Genomic DNA, 4,790 nt, shown 5'->3' with positions numbered 1-4,790 from the left:
GTGCTGCCCTGCATGTAGGATCGTTGGTACCATCTTTCTAAATTTAATATATATGTATTAACATACTGTATTTGTCTTTCTCTTTCTGACTTACTTCACTCTGTATAATAGGCTCCAGGTTCATCCTGTAAAGTGGTCTTAAGGTGTGGGGAAAGGAGTTTGGAAGCAGGGACATGGTGAGGTAATCGATGTTCTGAGCAGGCCCAGTTTTAGAGTCCATGGTCCTCTCCAATCTTAGCCAGCCTGAATTGGACAGAAGCCTACTCCAAATTTCTGGAAAATAATTTAAACCCCTGTTACTATAGTGACCCATATGTCAGAGGCATTATCTATAGGGGTGGTTAAGAAGCCTGGTGATATATTACCCAAGCTACGTGAAACTTGGAGCTGGGAGAGTATGCGGTTAGAGAACGGAAGAAAAAAAACAAAACCCTAAAGCAGGCTTAATCAGTAAAGGCAGGTTACAAACAGAGGGGTTTCTAACAAGTTGTTTCCTTATCTACTGTTCCGTAAGACACACTCAAGCATTTCTGTTAAGGTTCCAGCTTCTGTTAACCCTATGGGGCATGGTTTCAAAATGGCCATCTCGTCTGCAAGGGAGGCTGGGAAGGCAAATTATTCAGCTAAGCACATTTCAAGGAAAAAGTAGGGAATCTGCATTTACAGACGACTGAAAATGTCTGCCAGAACACCAAAAGTACGACCACCCCCACTGCACACAATACACAAAAGATAAACTGGACATATTGAAATGAAGAAGGTCTGTCTGTTCATCAAATTAACTCCATAAAGAGAGCAAAAAGACAAACAGCACTGGGGCGGGGCAGGGGGAAGATGCGAAAAGGAAATAAGTGCAGAATACACAAAAATGTATTCTGAAGACGAGCACCGAAGAATTGATGCTTTCTAACTGTGGTGTTGTAGAAGACTCTTGAGAGTCCCTTGGACTGCAAGGCGATCAAACCAGTCAATCCTAAAGGAAATCGATTCTGAGTATTCATTGGAGGGACTGATGCTGAAACTGAAGCTGAAGCTCCAATACTTTGGCCACCTGATGTGAAGAGCTGACTCATTGGAAAAGACCCTGATGCTGGGAAAGATGGAAGGCGGGAGGAGAAGGGGACGGCAGAGGATGAGCTGATTGGATGGCGTCACCGACTCAATACACGTAAATTTGAGCAAGCTCTGGGAGTTGGTGATGGACGTGGAAGCCTGGTGTGCTGCAGTCCATGGGGTCACAAAGAGTCGGACATGACTGAGCAACTGAACTGAACTGACACAAAGATGTACAAATCAATAAGAAAAAGACAGACAAGCCATTAAAGAAGGAAAAGACAATAGAAAAATAGTGGCTTCACAAAAGAGAGTATCCAAATGGTCTATAAACACTTAAAAATGTACTCACCATCATCAGCGGAATATACATTAAAACCACAATGAGTTATCACACACATCGACCTATTAACAGATGGCTAAAATGGAGGATGGAAAAATGGGCAAGTGTTGAGGATATGGAGCAACTGGAACACTCATACTCTACTGGTAGGAGTGAAGAATTGGTACAGTCACTTTGGAAAACACTTTAGCTTCCTAAAGCTGGAATTATCATACTCTGCATGCACTCGTGCTAAGTCGCTTCAGTCATGTCTGACACGTTGTGACCTTATGGACTGTAACCTGCCAGGATCCTCTGTCCGTGGGGATTCTCCAGGTAAGAATACTGGAGTGGGTTGCCATGTCCTCCTCCACGGGATCTTCCCAACCCAGGGATCAAACCCGTGCCTCCTGTGGCTCCTGCATTGTAGGCAGATTCCTTACTGCTGAACCACTGGGGAAGCTAGCAATTCCATACTCAGAAGAAATACCCAATAAAGGAAAAATATACATATAAATATACTTGTGTGTGGTTACTTATTTATTTAACAAGGATATGTACTAGAATGAGGCTTCCCTTGTAGCTCAGCTGGTTAAGAATCCACCTGCAGTGCAGGAGATCCCAGTTCAATTCCTAGGGAGAAGATCCCCTGGAGAAGAGATAGGCTACCCATTCCAGTATTCATGGCTTCCCTGGTGGCTCAAACAGCAAAGAATCTCCTGCAATGTGGGAGACCTGGGTTCTATCCCTGGGTTGGGAAGATTCTCTGGAGGAGGGCATGGCAACCCACTCCAGTGTTCTGGCCTGGAGAATCCCCATGGACAGAGGAGCCAGGCGGGATCAAAAAGAGTCGACATGACTGAGTGACTAAGCACAGCACAGCACAGAGCATGTACTAGAATATTCACAGCAGCATTATTTGTCATAACTCCAAATGAAAGCTACCAAGTTCCTATCAACAGTAAAATGGACAAATAAATTGTGGTATATTCATCCACGAGAACCCTGTCAACAATGATAATGAACTCCCTAAAAATATATGCAAGAATGTATATAAATTTTAAACCTAATGTTGAGCAAAAGAAACCATGCGGCATACACTGCATGTTTACATTTAAATAAAATACAGAAATGGGAGAAACCAGTCTATGTTGTTAAAAGCCAGGATAGTGGTTGCTCTTTGTGGGGGAAGTGTGAGGAGGAGGCGGTGTTCCTGGCTGAATGGGGACATGAAGCAGACATCTGGGGAGCACTGGTTGTGTTCCCTTTCTTTTTTATTATTTCTTTACATTTATTACTTAATGTCTCTTGATTACGTAGAATACAATAGTCATTGTAAAGTTTAAATTCTAAATAAAGGTGTGTGATACAAAACACTGAGTTTAGTTGCCTGTGCTATGCAGTAGGTCTTGTTGGTTATCTAGTTTATATGTAGTGGTGTGTAACTGCTAATCCCAAGCTCCTAATTAGTCTCTCCCCTTACCTCTTTTTCCCCTTTGGTAACCATAAATTTGTTTTCTATGTCTGTGAGTCTCTTCCTGTTTTGTAAATAAGTTTACTTGTACCTTTTTTTTTTTTAGATTTCACAATCAGCGATGTCATATGATTGACATTCTCTTTCTTGGAGGTCACACAGTTGTGTGTGGCCTGTGGCAAGCTGTCACGCTATGTATTTATGTTTTGTGTGCTTTTTCTTTGTCTGTAGGTTGCACCTCAGTGAGGAAAACTACAATTTTTCAAAAGTGACTGCCACGCCAGATATGAGATAACTGTGAGAGGCTCTGCCCACTATACAGGGACTATTCAGGTATGTGGTTCAGCTGAAGGACACAGCAGAACCACTCACCCCAAGTCACCAAACTGGCTCCTAGATCAACTGAAAGAACAGATGTACATGGCAGTTACCCAATAATTACTATTTCTTGCTGAGGTCCCGCAGTCAAATGCCTCCAGGAGCCCGGTGGGTACATGAATGAGACGCTGGGTTATCACAGTAAGAATGATGGGGGGCTTCCCCAGTGGCTCAGTGGTAAAGAATCTGTCTGCCAATGCAGGAGACATGTGTTCCAGCAGTACGGGAGATCCCACATGCAGCGGAGCAATTAAGCTCCTGTGCCACAACTACTGAGCCTGTGCTCTGGAGCCTGGGAATGCCTGTGAGCTCGTGCTTTGCAACAAGAGAAGTCACCGTTTTGAAAAGCCTGCACACTGCAACTAGAGAGTACCCCCACTTGCTGCAACCAGAAAGCCCACACACAGCCAGGAAAACACAGTGCAGCTGAAAATAAATACATAAAATAAAAAAGACATAAATGAAAGCTGTGTTGTCTGTAGCTCCAGCTAATGAATGCTGGAGAATGTCAGAGAACGCAGGCCAGTGAAGTTTCCAAAATTTTGAAAAAGAAGATGAGAATCCAGTTTACTCCATGAAGCCTCTCCGTTTTCAGATTTTGGTAATTCTTTCAAATGAAATGGGCGCATCAAAACATACCCTGGGGCCAGATTTGGCCAATGGACATCCTATTTGCAACCTCTGGTTTAATGGTTGGTTGAATGAATCACTCTGGAAGTCTAGCAGAGCTACAATAATACAAACAGTATCTACTCTTTATTGGGAACTTAATGGGACATTTACCTCCCAACACATTTCCTTGCTTCTAAGATGCCTCACACACCAATTATATAGCAACAGCTTTCCATGAAATGAAGAATTAAAAAAAAAAAAACATAAAAAGGAAACAGTACCATATTAAACTTATTATTAAAAGACACACCTAGATTTCAGAAACATTGCAATGTAAAACAAAAGTATGCTTGAAAAATGAGTGAATATGAGACATTTTCTCATTTTATTCTTACAAAAACTTTATGTGGTGTGTGTGGTTGTTACCCACAGTATGAGGCTCAGTGAGATTAACTAACTGTCCCAAGTTTATGCGTCTAGTAAGCGGCAGGGCCAGAATTTAAATCTAGATTTATTTCACGTCCAACACCATATCCCTGATCATTGCCGTACATTGCTTCCTTTTGTGGAATAAGTGTCAGTAAGAGCAAAAGTTGTAGGTTTGGGGGAGTGTTACAATAGTCTAAGTGGCTGTAACAAATGCCCAAACATGTTATGCATTCATGAAATAAAAATGCATTTCATGGGACTTCCCTGGTGGTCCTGGTGGCTAAGACTCCAGGCTCCCAATTCAGGGGAGCTGGGTTTGAGCCCTGATTGGGGAACGAGATCCCATACATTGCAACTAAGAGTTCACATACTGCAACTAAAATATTCCGTGTGATGCAACTAAGACCAGGCACAGCCAAATAAATAATAAAGGAAATAAAAATAAATATTTAAAAATTGCATTCCTGACTCATTTAATAGCCTTTGGTACTCTTTTTTTTTTTTTTTGCTGCAAAAAGCTTT

Source organism: Bison bison, unplaced genomic scaffold (genome assembly GCF_000754665.1).
Source record: "Bison bison bison isolate TAMUID 2011002044 unplaced genomic scaffold, Bison_UMD1.0 scf7180017864072, whole genome shotgun sequence".
In the NCBI taxonomy this organism is placed as follows: Eukaryota; Metazoa; Chordata; class Mammalia; order Artiodactyla; family Bovidae; genus Bison; species Bison bison.
The sequence above is the reverse complement of the archived record's forward strand: the minus strand, read 5'-3'. Positions refer to the sequence as shown.